Source organism: Heterocephalus glaber, unplaced genomic scaffold (assembly GCF_053883595.1).
Source record: "Heterocephalus glaber isolate CG9 unplaced genomic scaffold, H.glaber_assembly_v1.0 deba00001606, whole genome shotgun sequence".
Lineage (NCBI taxonomy): Eukaryota > Metazoa > Chordata > Mammalia > Rodentia > Bathyergidae > Heterocephalus > Heterocephalus glaber.
This window is the reverse complement of record NW_028258377.1, coordinates 27874164-27893186: the sequence shown is the minus strand read 5'-3', so window position 1 is coordinate 27893186 and position 19023 is coordinate 27874164. Positions and strand designations below refer to the sequence as shown.

Sequence of the window (19023 nt, the reverse complement as noted above, 5' to 3'; positions counted from 1 at the left end):
CAAGAGTATATGGGGGAACTCTGTACTCTGAGACTACAAATTTTACTAGATTTTTGGAGGGAATATATATATATTATATATATATATATTATATTCTGTCTCTTAAAGAGCTTGGTCACATATGGACCAGTAAATTAAGAAAATTTCTCTTTCCTGCACAGATTGATCTTCAATCTCATGGCTTCACCTTTAACTTCTAGGCAAGCCCAAGAACAGGACACTCTTACATAGCTCAGTCACAGGAGGATTTAATACTTTTGTGGTTTCAAAAATATTGGGCTTCTTTGTGCTACAGTGAATCAAAGTGGAGGAATTCATAATTCTGATCATAAAACAGCAAATTGATATAAATATCAATAGATGTAATAGATGAGCAAAGACTGGTGTTTTTGAAAAATGTGTGAACTCGGAAATTAAGGTTTGCCTTTTCTGCCCAGCACTGATTAACTGATTTTTTTTAAACCACAAAAAAAGGACTGTATTCAATTTCAATTCCAGGGTAACAAAATAATCTTAAGATTTGGATAATGGGGTTCCCTATTTTCTACATCTTTTATCTCAAGTTATGATCATTTAACTTGCAACAGGAAACACATGTTGTTGAACAAATAGAATATTTGGAGCATATGCTTAAAACCAATGAAAATATGCAAGGATATAAAGGAAATTCAGAATAATTTTGAGTCACTTGTGTTTTTGATTAAAAAAAGTTGATTCCATATGAAATTAGGAATGAAAAAGATGATAGAGATCCCAACTACAATTAGAACTCCATGCACCCCACTGTTAGTAACTGATAGAGAACACAGACAAATGGTATGTTTTAGTATATACCCAATATAAGATTTAGACCATGTAAGGCTACAGTGAGAAGACACCTTCAAGGAAGAAAATGGGCCCTTATTAGACACTCACTTTGTCAGCAGGCTGATCTTGCATTTCCCAGCCTTCAGAAATGAGAAATAAATATCTGCCATTTATAAACTCCTCTGTTTGTGCCATTTTTTGCACCCCAAAGGAACTAATACATATTGAAGTCTGTAATTACATTAATTTGCAACTGATTTATGATAAAATAAACATTGTAGACCTTTTCAGCATGATAAATGAGCATTTTAGTGGACATTTAATTGGAAATGCTGAACAGGACACATGTACATGGCATCAGATGCCACCAGGGTATACAGGGGAAATGAGAAGCCACTTCCTGGACGTCTGGGCTTTCTTGGATCAGCAGCAGTTCATCCTCTGAGTTTCATTTTTGATTGTTTTAGAGAGTACAATGGGTTGCATTAAGAGCTTGATTTCTCTTATATGAGAAACCCAAATTATAAATAAAGAGCAAAATAAAAGATAGATTATAGGGAGTAAGAAGATAGATCTTTCTCAGTTGGGAAGTGGATCAAGGGATGGAGCGAGGTGGAGAAAGGGAAAGGGAATGAAAACAGAATCAAGCTGTGTTATGTACCTCTACCAACTCCACAAGGAATGTAAACATTACATATTGCAAATGTACACTAATAAAAAGAATAGTCTTTAACGTATTTTTGAATACAAGTCTTTTAAGGTAAAAATTATCAGGAAATGAGAGGATGTTATCAAAGACTTCACCTTCCTCTACATCATTTCCTACCTTAGGGAAAAGGAGCTGATATAAGCAGATTTAGGGACTGAATTTGCTTTTTTCATAAGGAGAGAAATAAAGCAGATTGCAATATTTGCTTAAGTGTAGGCTTGATACTAGCTAGTCCAAAATATTTCAGTAAACAGAGCTTATAATTTTAGACTAACTTTAACAATTTTCTTTTGAGAATGTTACAGAGGATAGAAAAGAAATACTCCAACACTTCTTTTCTCCTCTGTCTTCCAGCTGCAAAAAAACCCCTAGTGAATTCAAAACAATATGGCACTAAGATTTCTGGTTAAATTATGAATTTATCAACTGCCTTCTCACACAAATGGGAGGGGAGACAGAGACAAAGAGAGATGGAAGGGAAGGAGGGGGGGAGGGTGGAAGGAGAGAATGTTTTATTAAGGCAAAAAACAGATATAGAAACAACTAAAGCTGTCAGCACTTTCTGAATGCTGAGTACTTGGATGGTTAAACAGTGCTGGGGAACGTCCACATGAACACATACTACTTCACTTCTTTTTCTCTTCTGCATCCATTTCCAGCCCCAGTGGCAGGACAGAGGACATTTATTTGTACTGCATGTGCTGGTATGGCTTTTTCTGTGGCCTGAATCCAGCAAATTATTACCCATTCTTATGGTTGATACACTTTAAGTAGTTTAAATATGTTTTTCCAAAAAAAAGGATACATACTTTGATTACCATTGTCCTTACATGCGCCCCCTGTGGGGTGAGGAGAAAATATTCCTCTTAAGGGTATTTAGGAATTCACTGTGTATATTTGTTTTCTGGAAAAGTTGCAATAATTAATTGTAAGAAATGTACAGCCACAGCTGGAAGTGAGTCTCTCATCCATAAAACACAGAGCATAGCTCCAAGTCCTTCCTATGTTACTCACAGGGCCAAGGTACCCCGGGATCCTAACTTCAGAATGCAAATGATACTGAGGCACTTTGCAGATCATGGCACATTCTCAGTTGTTGGGGATTCTTCCATACGGGAACCACTGCAGCTGTTGTGAATGTTTTGATAATAGAATGAATGTGTCAAAGTAAACAGAATCAAATAAAACAGAAATGTGATGTAGATACACATTATTTCGAAAAATGGCACAAATGAATTTTTTTAAAAAAGGACAATGAATATTTGAATTTTAAGTAAAATAATTCACATTTTAAAAAATTAACAAATTAAGGATTCATATTCTTATACAGCTATAGCATTTTTAATTTTAATAGCATGTTATTGTGGCATGGGTGAATCCTTAATTGCACTAACATGGTTTGAAAAAAACAAAGATAATTTTAAATAAATGACAAAAGGAACATCTTTCACGGGTAGATTTAGTCATTTCACAGTGTATACACACCAAGCCTCCATTTTGTAAGCCTTAAATTTATAGATTTGCCAATTAAAATAAGTACATAAAGATATTTCATTCTACTTATTTGTGGCTTAGAATCTGACAACCTATTATATAATTACTGAAGGAGAGACACTTTGCTGTCTCCATGGTATATGTTTTAAAATTACATTTTAAGGGCTCATTTTTGATAACTCACTGTCAGGGTGATAAATGCTTATTTTAGATTTCTTTCCCATCTTTCTGATTTTTGGTAATGAGGTTGTGTGAAGATCTTCACCCTAATCCTGAAGAATTCTCTTCATTTTTAAACTTCTGCAGAGGTGCAGAGCAAGGCCCTCAGAAGTATTTGTGACTGTGTGGAGTGAAAACTGTGGGATTACTGGAGGTGGACTGGCTTTTAAGAGTGATCAAGGACCATGAAGATATGTTTTAAATTTGAAAACAAAGCTTTTCTTTCTATTCAGAGGCTACATGAGGACTTTTGCTTTTCTTTTTTCTTTTTTTTTTTTTTTTTTTTGGTACCGGGCATCAAACTTGGGCCCTTGCGCTTGCGCAGCAGGCGGAGAAAACACTGAGCTAAATCTCCAGCCCTACTTTTGCTTTTCTCATATTTTTTCTTTTCCCTTCTTTCCTTTCCCCTACCCTTCTCACTTCCCCTACTCTTTTAGACAGTTTCTTCCTATTTCACATTATCAATTATGCCACTTTTAGTTTTTCACACTAGAGAAACTATTCGGTATTTACATGTGTGTCCTATTTATTTCACTTAAGAGTATGGCCCTACATGAGGACTTTTGATTAGTAGTCACCATAAGAACATTTCTGATTACTACTTGATGACATATAACCTGCATGTTAACCTATATTACATTATGCCAGTTTGCTAAAACAAAGTAGAAACAAAAGCTGCAATTTATTTTACTTTTCCATTCACTAAATGAGACAAGAGAAATAAACCTGTTCCTCTCCCTCTCAGGTCTTATAGGCCACTCTGTGTTTAAACCTTCACCTCTTGGAGTATTAGTCTGCTGTACAGAGGGGAACGTTTTTCATACAGTCAGGCTTGTAAGCAAAATTTCTATACTTCATTTTCCAAAGAAGAAACATAAATCTGTTCTAAGCCTAGAGAAGGAGCAGGGTGATTTGGACTCTCTGAGAGATGATCACATTAGTTCTCTCCCAGAGAGTGTAGGGGCCATGAATTAGGGTTTCCAGATAAAATACGAGATGCTCAGTGCCACAGTTCCAGCACTACTTCAGACTCTGCATTTGGGGATGTGCATTTCAGGGGATGTTTATGTCACCTGAAAAATTGAAAATCTGATCACCAGTGTGTGGGTATTAGGTTATCCTTTTGGGACAGGGCTTAGATCACCAGGGCTTAGAACTCATGAATAAGACTCTTATCATTATAAAAAAAGGCCCCATAAAACTGTTTTGCCAATTTTTTCACCAAGTGAAGTTACAGTGTGAAGGCAGCCCTCACCAGACAATGGATTTTCCTGGTGCCTTAGACTTCCCAGTCTTCAGAACTATGAAAAATAAATTTATTTTATTGAAAAGCCACCCACTTTACAGTATTTTATTAGTGCACTTTAAATGAATTAAGATATCCTATTAAATTTGAATTGCTGGTAAACAATACTTTCTTCATGTTTTTATTTGCAAAATTTGACAACTCTACTATAAATCCTATGTTTAAAGGATTCCCCTCTCTGCAAGTAATGTTTCCTAAAGGAAACATTAAAACTGACTTTCATCTACAGATTTTAGACCTAATCATCTTGTGAGATGAAACCAATCTGTACTTTTATGAAATTAATCAGGCATTTTCTCATTATATCTACACAACAGGTCTCATGGGGACTCAAAATCTAACTTATGTGACTCTATTTTTAAGATGCAGATGCTGATATTCAGAAAGAATAATTATTTTACCTCAAGGTTATATGAAAAGTCTAGAGGCAGAATTTGGATTTATATCTCAGTTTTTTACCCTTTAATCCAATGTTCTCCTCTCCACAAACTCACTATTTCATGAGAGTGGATGATAATTGATTAATCCTATAACTATAGTTGGGGGGGGAGACTTTAAAATAAAATTAAGCAACATTTTCTATTTGATAATATTGTGCCTTAACTCAAAATAATTACTTCCCTTTGAGAATCCAAATATTGTTGATTTGGGACAATAGAATCTTCTGGTGAGAGATCTACCAGGTCTTTCTGAACACCTTAAAATTTCACATTGTACATTAGAACCTACTGGAAGTATTCAGTGGCATAGAAACACGGGTGCAGGAATTATAGAAAATGATGAATTTTATTTAACAATACACATGTATATGAATAAAGTTTTGAGAATCCCTATCCCCATTCTCACAAATGAGCATCTACAGTTCTGTTGAAGCATGTGTATAAATTTCCTCCGACAATATCACTTTCACATGGTGGGTGCTATTGAATCATATGATTTTTATAGTATCAACCTGACTTCCTTGCATAGTTTATTTCAATTTCTGGGCATAACAGAAATTGTACAATGCCAGTATGATATAATCATCATGCTATTTATTCGTAACACTTTTCTGGATGATTAGTGACCCTTAGCAGGGCATGTGGTAGTGACTAGGGCAGTTTTCATGTTGGCCACTCCTCTGATTTAACTGGGTTAGTAGATGGGGACATTAATGGTATTATTAGTAGGAATAAATTGAGTGAATAATATTTTAATGTTAAAAATAGCTGAAACATAATCTTTGTGGCTTTGTTAAGTATTGGCTTCTCAAAATACCACATTTTCAAAGAGTGGAATAAACAAGGGGTAATCTATATGTGGCTCATCTTGGTACAGTGGAGTAGAAAAACACATAAGGGATTAGTAGATATGAGAAAGTGTGGCTGCAATTTCCCTAACCCATGCATTTACTGGCGGCAAGCTCAATTTTTAAATACTTTTTCTCCTTCAAGGTTGAATTATTGAGTCTATTTTCAGTTAAATTCTTAGTGCGTTATTCAGCAGATAAGTTCCCCTTCTTCCTTGAGAATAGGTGGCATGTGAAGCTACAGGGTAACTTTACTGAACAAACCCAAGGAATCTGGGAATAGAAAAGCTGCTAAGAAAAAGGAGAGGAGAAGCTAGCTAGAGGGGAAAGTAATCAAAGTGTAGGAGGCAGTACTTGTGAGGAAAATATAGAAACTGGGACTTTAAATCCTTTTGGATGGTGAAAACTTATGACCTTTGCTCAAAGGAAAATGAAAGCTTTACAAGTTCTTGGACATCAAATACCACTTTTAAACTCAATACTTCAATGAGGGAGAAATGTGCTTCCTAAATTTCCTTTGAAATCTACATAGGATATAAAACACAAGTCTAAACATATTCTTAGCATAAATAAATTTGTAGGTTCCCAGATGTGGAAAAACCTGCAAATAGATCAAAACACAACCCTTCAGTACCCTAGATTCCCCACAATCCTGCTAGTGGCATAAAAAAGATATTTTGACATTTTTATTTAAATAAAGAAGCAGTGGCTAAAAACAGGCATTAAGTACAGATTCAAATGAACAGAACTCATGAAGTGGAAATGAGCATGTTTGAATTAATCATAATGCTTTAAGCAAGGTTTTCTAACACTAGTTAATTACTGCCACAAAATAGAGCACCAAATGAGTTTGGTGAGTTGTAAGACTTAAAGACCCCAAATAGGATCCAGTTTTGAACAAGGGTGATGTGGGAAAATTGACCAATTGCCACACAGGCTGTTGTGTGTCTAAGTAACTGAATAAGCCCAGCTATCAGCTCAATTAAATTAAGCACATTCATTTTCATTTGTTTTCCTAACAAATTCAATTCCCAAGAGACATTAGAAATTTCCCAAGACTGAAAATAAATTATCTTTCTTTTCCAATGTGGTTTTCATTAATATGCTTCCATGGCATAATAATTATCACAGACCAGCCCCTGTGGTATGGAGATGTCTGTGTGTGCAACATGAATGTGGTCCCCAACAATGGCAGAGTAGAGACCTATGAACTCTCTCATTCAGAAACATCACTCTGACCTCTTATAGGACCTAAAATGTCTATCACTAATTCCCCTCTGTCGCTTAGTACATAAAAAGATCTTGATTTTCTCTGCCTGTGTGATATAGCATAGTTACCTTACATGTTATTGCCAACAAACCATTTCAAAAATTGAAACCAAATCATTTTTTTCTCAGAACACTCAGCAAAGATATGTTTCATTATCCTTTGTAAGCTTCAAAGGTCTCTAGGAGCCTTCTCTCCAAATTGACCCTTTCAATATCTGAGTTCATGAGACCCAGCAAACTCTGAGTAAAGCCAATTCTCATTTATGACATAAAGTTTTTATTAACAAAATTACAATCTTTCTGAATTCTCTTACAGTCTTAAGTTTTGAGATCCTTGAGGGTTTTATAACTCAAATTAATTATATAACACTTTGTCTTTATTTTGAAGTCTCTGTGGAGAGACCTTTCAGTTATGCAGCTCTTTGCTTTGATATGGTGAATGATGTTAGGTCATGAAGGGAATAGACAGAAAAATTCATTTCTTGGAGAGGTGGGGTGGGATAGGGAAAATTCATGGTGGGTGGAGGAAGTGGAAATTATCCAGGAAGATGAATTTCACAAACCAAGCCTCTCTTTTTTAATATGGACACCACTCCTGGTACATTTATTTATATATTTATATTTTAAATTTTATTTTATTTTATTGGTACATTTTAGGTATACAATATAATGGCATTCATCACTGGAAAGCTGCACCTTTACATAATCTCTCTTGGTTCTTATTTTCCCCCCTTCTCCTGCCCTCACTTCAACCCCATCCATCCCTCCCTATTTACAAAGACTTTGTTTCCATTTTCTCATATTAATCCCACTCCCTTCTTTCTTTTCCCCTACCCCTCCCACTTCCCCTTCCTCTTTGCCCCTTTTCTTCCTATTTCACATTATCTATTATACTTTGAGTCCATAATTAAACTTTCAGTTTCTCACACTAGAGAAATTATTTGGTATTTACACATGCATGTCCTGTTTATTTCACTTAAGAGTATCGCCTCAATGTGCATCCATTCAGCTATAAATGTCCCTAAATTCTCATTTTTTATGGCTGAGTAGTACTCCATTTTATTTTTAAAAAACACATTTTCTTTATCCTGTCTCCAGTTGATGGGGATTTGGGCTGTTTCCAAGCTTCAGCTATTACAAATTGTGCTGCTATGAACATGAGTACACATATATCACTGAGGTATGATTCTTTTAATTCTTTGGGGAAGATACCCAGCAGGGGAATAGCTGGGTCAAATGGCACTTCCAATCCTAGTTCTTTGAGGTATCTCCATACTGATTTCCACAGTGGTTGCACCAGTCTATACTGCCACCAGCAGTGGAGCAGGGTTCCTCTTTCCCCACAGCCCTGCCAGCATTTGACATTGGTTGATTTCATGATAGCAGCCCTTCTTTCTGGGGTGAGGTGGAATCTCAGCATTGGTTCCATTTTGCATCTCTCCAATGACCAGTGATGATGAACATTTTTTCATATGTTTATTTGCTATTTTTACTTCTTCATCTGAGAAATGTCTGTTCATTTCAGATGCCTATTTTTGGATTGGGTCTTTAAATTTTGGAGGTCTGACCTGTTTAAATTCTTTATAGATTGGAGATAGTAGACCTTTGTCTGAGGAAGAGCAGGTGAAGATTTTTTCCCACATTGTGGGTTGTCTCTTCACACTGTTGGTGGTTTCTCTTGCTGTGCAGAAGCTTTTTAATAAGAAGAGATCCCACTTGTTGATTGTTTGTGCTAGTTCATGGGGAACTGAGGTTTTGTTGATAAAATCTTACCTTACACCAATGTTTTCAAGAGTTCTACCTAATCTCTGTTTCAGTTGATTCAGGGCTTCTATTTTAATATTTAGATCCTTAATCCATTTCAATTTTAGTTTAGTGCATAGTGAGAGATATAGGTCTATTTTTAATCTTTGGCAAGTTAAAATCTAACTTTTCCAGCACCATTTATTAAAGAGGCTATCTTTCCTCCAGTGAGGATATTTGGCTCCTTTGTCAAAGATGAGGTGACTGAGTGTGTCTGGAGTTGTTTCTGCATCTTCTAATCTGTTCCACTGGTCCTCAGGTCTGTTTCTTTGCCAGTACCATGCTGTTTTTATCATAGTAGCTTTGTAGTATAGTTTCAAGTTGGGGATTGCGATACCCCCTGCCATGTCTCCGTTACCTAGAAATGCTTTTGCTATTCTGGGTCTCTTCTTGATCCAAATGAATTTTTGGGATTATTTTCTCAAGTTCCATGAAGTATGCTGCTGGGATTTCAATTAGGATGGCATTGAATCTATATAGTAGTTTTGGAAGTATGGCCATTTTCAGTATATTGATCCACCTTACCCAGGAGCAGAGGATGTCTTTCCATTTTCTGATATCATCTTAAATCTCTCTTTTCAGAGTGCTATTGTTTTCAGAGAAGAAGTCTTTGATTTCTTTCATTAGGTTGATTCCTAGGTATTTCAGCTTTTTGGATGCTACTTTTTTTTTTTTTTTTTTTTTTTTAACTGTATGTCCTTTAACTGGTACATTTTAGGTATACAATACAATGACATTCATCATTGGAAATTTGCACCTTTACATACTCTCTTGGTTCTTATATTTTCCCCCTTCCCCTACCCTTCCTTCAAGCCCTGCAGCCCTCCCTATTTACAAAGACTTTGTTTCCTTCTTTTCATTTTCTCATATTAATTCTATTCCTTTCTTTTCTTTCCCCTACCCCTTCCACTTCCCCTTCCCGTTTTCCCCTTTTCTTCCTATTTCACAGTATTTATTATATCTTTTAGTCCTTATTTATACTTTCAGTACTCCTACCAGCAGTGGAGCAGGGTCCCTCTTTCCCCACAGCCCTGCTAGCATTTGTTATTGGTTGATTTCATGATAGCAGCCATTCTTTCTGGAGTGAAGTGGAATCTCAGCATTGTTTTCAGTTGCATCTCTCGAATGACCAGTGATGTTGAACATTTTTTCATGTATTTATTTGCTATTTCTACTTCTGTGTCTGAGAAATGTCTGTTCATTTCAGATATCCATTTTCAGATTAGGTCTTTAAATTTGGGAGGTCTGATCATTAAAGTTCTTTATAGATTCGAGATAGTAGACCTTCGTCTGAGGAAGAGCAGGTGAAGATTTTTTCCCACATTGTGGGGTGTCTCTTCACACTGCTGGTGGTTTCTCTTGCTGTGCAGAAGCCTTTTAATAAGAAGAGATCCCACTTGTGGATTGTTTGTGCTAGTTCACGCGCAACTGAGGTTTTGTTCATAAAATCTTTTCCTACACCGATGTCTTCAAGGGTTCTACCTAACCTCTGTTCCAACTGGTTCAGAGTTTCTACTTTAATATTTAGATCTTTAATCCATTTTGATTTTAGTTTAGTGCATGGTGAGAGATATAGGTCTAGTTTGAATCTTTGGCAAGTCGAAGTCCAATTTTTCCAGCACCATTTATTAAAGAGGCTATCTTTCCTCCAGTGAGGGTGTTTGGCTCCTTTATCAAAGATGAGATGGCTGTGTCTGGCATTGTTTCTGCATTTTCTAAACTGTTCCACTGGCCTCAGGTCTGTTTCCTTGCCAGTACCATGCTGTTTTTATCACAGTAGCTTTGTAGTATAGTTGCAGGTTGGGGATTGTGATACCCCCTGCCATGTCTCTGTTACCTAGAATTGCTTTTGCTATTCTGGGTCTCTTCTTGTTCCAAATGAATTTTTGGATTGTTTTCTCAAGGTCCATGAAGTATGCTGCTGGGATCTCAACTGGAATTGCATCAAATTTATATAGCAGTTTTGGAAGTATGGCCATTTTCACTATATTAATCCTTCCTACCCAGGAGCAGGGATGTCTGTCCATTTTCTGATACCACCTTCAATCTCTCTTTTCAGAGAAGAGATCTTTGATTTCTTTTCTTAGGTCGATTCCTAGGTATTTCAGTTTTTTGGATGCTATTGTGAAAGGAATTATTTGCCCTATTTCTCTCTCAGTGAGCCTGTCATTGGTGTAGAGGAAAGCTATTGATTTTTGTGTGTTGACCTTGTAACCAGCTACTTGACTGAATTTGGTTATTAAGTCTAGAAGACTTTTGGTGGAGTTCTTGGGGTCTTCTATATAGAGTATCATGTCATGTGCAAATAATGACAATTTGACTTCTTCATTTCCTACCTTTATTCCTTTTATTTCCTTCTCTTGTCTAATTGCCATGGCTGTTTCCAAAACTATATTGAACAAGAGTGGTGATAGTGGACATCCTTGTCTTGTTCCTGATTTTAGTGTGAAGGATTTCAGTTTTTGACCATTGAGTATGATATTGGCTGTTGGCTTTTCATAGATGGCTTCTCTCAGTTTGAGGTAGAGACCATCTATTCCAATTTTTTGTAGGGTTTTTATCATAAATGCATGTTGGATTTTGTCAAATGCTGTTTCTGCGTCTATGGAGATGATCATATGGTTTTTGTCCTTGGGTCTATTGATATAGTGTATTACATTCATTGATTTTTGTATATTGAACCATCCCTGCATCCCTGGGATGAATCCCACTTGATCAGGGTGTATGATCTTCTTGATGATCTTCTGCATTCTGTTTGCCATTATCTTATTAAGGATTTTTGCATCTATGTTCATGAGTGAGATTGGCCTATAGTTCTCCTTTTTGGTTGGGTCTTTCTCTGCTTTGGAGATCAAGGTGATGTTTGCTTCCAGGAATGAATTTGGGAGTATTGCTTCCCTTTCAATTTCAATGAAGAGCTTAAACAGTAGTGGCAGCAGTTCCTCTCTAAATGTCTTGTAGAATTCAGCAGTGAAGCCATCAGGACCCAGGCTTTTCTTAGTTGGTAAGTTTTTAATTACATTTTCAATTTCATTGGTTGATATTGGGTTGTTCAGAATTTTTAGGTCTTCGTTCAACTTTGGTAATTCACATGTATCTAGGATTCTGTCCGTTTCTTCTGTGTTGTCCATCTTATTGGCCTATAGGCTCTGGCAGTAGGTATTGATGATCCTCTGGATTTCTGCTGGGTCTGTTGTCATTTCACCCTTTTCATTCCTAATTGCATGGATTTGGGCCTTTTCCTTCCTTCTGACAAGGTTGGCTAAGGGTTTGTCAATTTTATTGATTCTTTCGAAGAACCAACTCTTGGCTTCATGGATTTTTTGTATCCTTCTCTTAGTCTCCGTTGCTTTGATTTCTCCACTGATCTTTATAATTTCCTCCCTTGTATGAGCTCTGGGGTTGTCCTGCTCTTCTTTTTCTAGAAGCTTGAGGTGTAGCCTCAGGTTGTTTAATTGGGCTCATTCTGTTTTCCTAATATGTGTATTCACTGCAATGAATTTCGCTCGTAAGACTGCTTTCATTGTGTCCCATAGATTCTGATGTGTTGTATTGTCATTGTCATTTAATTGAAGGAACTGTCTGATTTCTTCTTTAATTTCCTCTGTGACCCATTGGTTATTCAGAAGTGTGTTGTTCAATTTCCATGTGTTTATGAAATTTTTCCAGTTTCTTTTGCTATGGATCTCCAATTTCATCGCACTATGGTCTGATAATATACATGGGACAACTTCCATTCCTTTGCACTTAATTAAACATGTTCTATGTGTGAGTATGTGGTCTATTTTTGAGAATGATCCATGTGCAGCTGAGACGAATGTGTATTCTGATTTTTTGGGGTGGAACACTCTGTAAACATCTGTTAAGTTCATTTGTTCAAGAGTTGGATTGGGTTTTAGTATTTTATAACTTATTTTTTGTCTAGTTGATCTATCTATTTGTGACAGTAGCATGTTGTGGTCTCCCACTACAATTGTATTAGTGCATATATGACTTTTCATGTCCATTAGTATTTGTTTTATATAGTTGGGTGCACTAGTGTTTGGTGCATAGATATTTATGATTGTCTTCTCTTCCTCTTGGATTCTTCCCTTTACAAGGATGTAGTGTCCTTCTTCATCTCTCTTAATCATTGTTGGTTTGAAATCTACTTGATCTGCATAGAGGATAGCTACTCCTGCTTTTTTTCGGGTTCCTGTCGCATGGAGTATTGTTTTCCACCCTTTAACTTTCAGTCTATGAGTTTTCTTTTGAATTAAGTGTGTTTCTAGTATGTAGCATATTGTTGGATTTTGCTTCTTGATCCATTCTGCCAGTCTATTTCTTTTGATTGGTGAATTGAGACCATTAACATTGATGGTTATAACTGAAACATATTGACTTGTCATTGCCATGACTTTCTCTTTTTGTTGAGTTCTCTCCCTGTACATTTAATTCTTGTCATGCCAGATGGGTTCATTCTGCTTTGCTTCCTGGGGCTGTGATCCTCAATGTCTGTTCCTAGGATATTGTGTAAAATTCTTTGGAGTGCTGGTTTGGTATTCACCAAGTTCCTAAGGTGCTCTTTGTCATGAAAGTATCTTATTTTTCCATCCATTTTGAAAGATAGTTTTGCAGGGTACATCAATCTGAGTTGGAGGCTGTTTTCTTTTAGGGCTTGGAATATGTCACTCCAAGCTCTTCTTGCCTTGATGGTTTGTGTTGAGAAGTCTGCTGTGATTCTGATGGGCTTTCCTTTGTATGTGATTTGTTTCTTTTCTCTGACTGCTTGTAGAACTTTGTTCTTGTGTTGGGTTTCTGGAATCTTAACAATTATATGCCTATGTGTAGATTTTTTTGATCAAGGCTATTTGGAGTCCTATATGCCTCACTTATCTGTATGTCAAGCTCTTTTCCCTTGCTTGGGAAGTTTTCTGCCTACACTTCTGTGAACAGTTTTTTCATGTCATCTGAACTCTCTCCTCTTTCTTCACTGACTCCATTCAGTCTTATTTTATTCTCCTTTGCATCGTCTAGCAGCTGCTGGTTTGATTTCTCATGCCCACTTACTATTTTAAAGAAAATGTTTCTTTTCCTGGTCACTAATTGCAATTTTATCTTCTATATCTGAAATTCTGTTCTCACACTGGCTCATTCTGATGTGTAGACTTTCAATGGAATTTTTAATCTCCTGGAAATCTGTTTGCATCTGTTTTATGTATTCCATTTGTTTCCTATCTTGGGATTCCATCATGTTCCTCAGCTCCTCTCTTAATTTATTAATCATGTCTTGCACTATGAGCACAATGTCTGCTGTTATCAGAGAAATTATTTCTGATTTCCCTTTTTCCAGATCCCCTTTTGTTGCCAGTTCAGTGGGTCCAGGTAGTTGAGTATCAGAGTGGTCCATCTCATTTCCCTTTGGAATTGCTGTAGGTGAGTTTTGAAGTCTGGTTTTGAAACTTATTTACATGTTTTCTCATTTCGACTGGGGGATGCTGTTTGCACCTGCATAGATGACCTCCTCTGAGCTGGGAGAAGTGGGACAGGGCCTGGAGCAGCAGTAGGGATGGTGGCCCAAAAGCCCTTTCCTGTGGGCTGGGAGCAGCAGGAGGGATGGTGGCCGGGAAGCACCTTCCTGTGGTCCAGGAGCAGTGGGATGGTGGATCAGAAACCCCTACCTCTGAGCCAGTAGTGGTGGGAGGGATGGTGGCCCAGAATCCCCTTCCTCTGGGCCAGGAGCAGTGGGACAGAAGGTGGCCCAAAAGCCCTTTCCTCCGGGATGGGAGCAGTGGGAGGGATGGTGACTGTGAAGCCCCTTCCTCTGGACCAGGAGCAGTGGGATGGCAGCTCAGAAGCCCCTACCTCTGGACTGGGGGCAGCAGGAGTCAGTACTGTGGTCTGGTGGTCCGGTGTCCTCTGCGTCTTTGTAGTGTGGAACCAGGTGGCTGTCCGGGGTGGGGGGGGTGTCCAGTGGATTGTTGCCAGGGCGTGGGCTGATTCGGCATGTTCCGTGCAACTCAGGACCTCAGTAGGGCGTGCACAGACCTGCCTGTCTGCAGCGGGCTGATTCAGCGTGTTCTGAGTGACTCTGGATTCCATTTGTTTCCTATGTTGAGATTCCATCATGTTCCTCATATCCTCTATTTTTTAAATCTGTGTCCTCTCTAGATTTATTAATCATGTCTTGCACTATGGGCATAATCTCTGCTGTTACATGAGAAATTATTTCTGATTTCATTTTTTCCAGATTCTTTTTTGTTGCCAGTTCAGGGAGTACAGCTGGTTGAGTATGAGAGTGTTCAACTCTTTTCCCTTTGGGGTTGCTGTAGGTGATCTGGAAGTCTGTTTTTGAGACTTGTTTATGTGTCTTCTCATTTCGATCGGAGGGTGTGCTGTTGACACCTGCAGGCCTTACCTCCTCTGTGTTGGGAGTGGTGGAATGGTGGCCCGGAAGCCCATTCTTATGGGCTGGGAGTGGTGGAATGCCAGCCCAGAAGCCCCTACCTCTTGGTTGGGAGCAGTGGAATGCTGATCCTGTCTTAGCAGACTGCCCACAGGTCTCCATTTCCCTGGACTCCGGGTTACTCTCCTGGTATATTTAAATATATAATTTAAAACATGCCCAACTGACATCTAAAGTGACATGTACATAGTAGTATTAAATATATATATCTGTAGTATATATATAGTATATAAGTATATATAGTATATAATTAGTATATAAATATATAAATATAATATATAAATATATATATATAAAACACATGTATACACAACAATATCTGCTGCTTGTGTGTATTCTCCTTTTAAAGTTAAAATGCTGGCAGACAAGGTTTTGTGGATCATTTGTACTGAAAAAAATTACTAAGTGAATTTAGCAATGCTACAATGATGGGTTCATTTTGGTCATTTTCATCTGTTATAGCAGATGCCGTTTCCTCCCAATAAACAATACATTATGCTAAAAACAAAGACAAAAACAAAAACAAAAACTCAAGGTGGATTTTATCTCAGCCATCTAGTTGTCCTGTCTTTTTCCTCTAAGACCTTTTATTTATCACATCTCTTCTAAACAACCCAGAATCTTTGATTGGCTGCCCAACAGTTTAGGGCAGATCTATATGAAAAGGGTTTGCTATTAAGTGGTAGGGTGTGGTAACAGCTTAACATTTTTACATCTCAGTTTCCTCATCTATAAACTCAAAATTAGCAGATTTCTTCATAAAAAGGCCATAGGATCAAAATAAGTAAGGCCATATAATGTACAAAGGATAGAGCAACTTAAAGTTTCTCTTTTGCATTTCACTCATTTACAATAATTCTATTAATAATACTAGGTAACATTGGAGCATGAAACATATTACTGTAGTTTCAAATACAGCTGCATCAACTTCTATTTTCTGCAGCTTTCCTTTAATGCTTGTCCCTTCAGGAGGCAAAGTCTAGTTTTCACAACCTTTAACAAAATTGGCATTGTGACTTTCTCTGAAAAATTGAGTACGTAGAGGACTTCCTGGGTCATATAAATGTTTGTAGGTTTTTAAAAATCATCCTCTTGGGAATACTTTCCTGAGATTATTATTCAATAAAAACAGCTGGGACAAAATCAATTTAGAGGAAAAGGCCAAGATGCTCCAACTGTTTCAGCAGAGTCAAACCATCTGTTGATTTTCCAGCACACTGGCTGCATGAGTGAATGCAGGTGAGACCAGCAGAGGGATTGCCCAAGCAACAACTAAAATTCAAAAAATAATCATTTTTTATTGTCTTAAGCCTTAATACTCTATGACAGTTTGTTTTCTAGTAGTAGATAACTTATGTAATTATTTTGGTATTAGCACAATAGAAAATATCTATTTTATAAATCTAAACCCTAGTTTAAAAGATTATAAAAATTGTGTTACAATCTTATGTGGATTTTATCATGTTTCATTGAGGGTTGGCATAGACAATATGATAATTTTTCAATGCTTATCTACGATGTTTAATAGAAAACATGCTATAATGTCTGAAAAATTAGAACACTTACCATAGGATATAGATATATTTCCATGTGTTAATTCATTTAATATGCACAATAACTGTGTGATATGTAGTATTACTATACCTACCTTGCATAAAAGAAACTTGAGATATTAACAGGATAATAGCTTTATCCAAGGTCACATAGACAGTAGAGTTGGAATTGTAACTGAAGTAATCTGGCTTTTGACTATACACTTAACTGTTGCCCACTGTTGGCTTAAGGCCCTATTGTCAATGCTGACAGGTTGAGGGAGTAGTTCCATGTTAGTGCATACGCTTAGCACACATGAGAACCTGGATTCAATCCTCAGTGCTGATAAATTGAAAAACAAAGAAAGAAAGAAAAGCAATTATAAAGAAATTTTCCAACCAATATTCTCCAGGTAATTTGTAGAAGATTGATTTTTATTATTATTAAGTATGAAGATTGGGGCATATTAGGCCAGCAAACCCCTTAGCATTCCTACTGCATTTTTCCAAACATGAATATTTGACTTTTCTAGTTACTTTCAACATCAATCAAACTTTTTCTCAAGGTAATGCATATGAGAAACTTCTTAATATGTGAATTGTGTTGGAATTCACTTCCTTGCATTTTTAAAAATTCATTAAGTTCATTGGTACATTTTAGGTATACATTATGATAACATTCATCATTGGAAATTTGTATCTATTCATGACATATCTTGGTTCTTATTTTTTCCCCATTGCCATGCCCTCCTTTCAACCCCTCTTCTCCTCTGTATTCACAAAGACTTTGTTTCTGTTTTTTCCTTCTTTCTTCATATTTTTTTCTTTCCCTTCTTTCCTTTCTCCTATCCCCCCTAACTTCCCCTTCCCCTTCTCCTTTGGACCTTTTCTTCCTATTTCACATTATCTATTATCTATTTTGGTCCTCATTTACCCTTTCAGTTTCTCACACCAGAGAAACTATTCAGTATTTACACATGTGTGTCTTATTTATTTCACTTAAGAGTATGGCCTCAATGTGCATCCATTTAGCTATAAATGTTTCTAGTTTCTCATTCATTATGGCTGAGTAGTACTCCATTTTCTAAAAAAAAAAAAAAGCCACATTTTCTTTATCCAGTCACAAGTTGATGGGCATTTGGGCTGTTTCCAAGATTTAGCTATTACAAACTGTGTTGCTATAAACATGGGTGTGCATATATCACTATGGTATGATTCTTTTAATTCTTTTGGGAAGATACCCAGCAGGGGAATAGCTGGGTGAAATGGGACATTGAAGCCTAGTTTTTTGAGGACTCTCCATACTGATTTCCACAGTGGCTGCACCAGTCCATACTCCCACCAACATTGGAGAAGGGTTCCTTTGTTTTCCCCACAAGTAACATTTATTATTAGTTGATTTCTTGATAGAAGCCATTCTTTCTGGAGTGAGGTGAAAACTCAGCATTGTTTTCATTTGCATCTCTTGGATGACCAGTGATGTTGAACAATATTTCATGTTTATGTGGTGTTTCTACTTCTTCATCTGAGAAATGTGTATTCATTTCAGATGCCCATTTTTGGACTGGGTCTTTAAACTGGAGGGGGGTCTTGGCCAGGGATTTAGCTCAGTGGTTCCAGCACCAGCCTTGCAAGCAGAAGAACCCAAGTTTGATCCCTGGTACAAAAAAAAGAAAATTGGAGGGTCCTGTTTTTTTTAAGTTCTTTGTATATTTGAGATAGTAGACCTTTGTCTGAAGAACAGTTGATAAATTTTTTTTCCCACATTGTGGGTTGTCTCTTTACTCTGTAGGTGGTTTCTCTAGCTGTGCAGAAAGTCTTTAATAGGAGGAGATCCCAGTTGTTGATTCTTTGTGCTAGTTCCCATGCTACTGAGGTTTTGTTCATGAAGTCTTTTCCTAGGCCAATGTCTTCAAGAGTTCTACCTAATTTCTCTTGCAGAATTTTTAGTGTTTCTGTTTTAATATTTAAATCCTTAATCCATTTCAATTTTAGTTTAGTGCATGGTGAGAGATATAGGTCTAATTTTAATCTTTGGCAAGTTGAGACCCAGCTTTTCCAGCACCATTTATTAAAGAGGCTATCTTTCCTCTAATGAGGGTGTTTGGCTCCTTTGTCAAAGATGAGTTGGATGAGTATGTCTTGAGTTGT

General features: G+C 37.0%; 1 long non-coding RNA gene across 4 annotated transcripts in view; it reads right to left on the bottom strand.

Annotated features, from left to right (window-relative positions):
• LOC110344818 (uncharacterized) overlaps positions 1-19023 on the bottom strand; it is a 190081-nt gene that overhangs the window by 117378 nt on the left and 53680 nt on the right. The window lies entirely within an intron of this gene.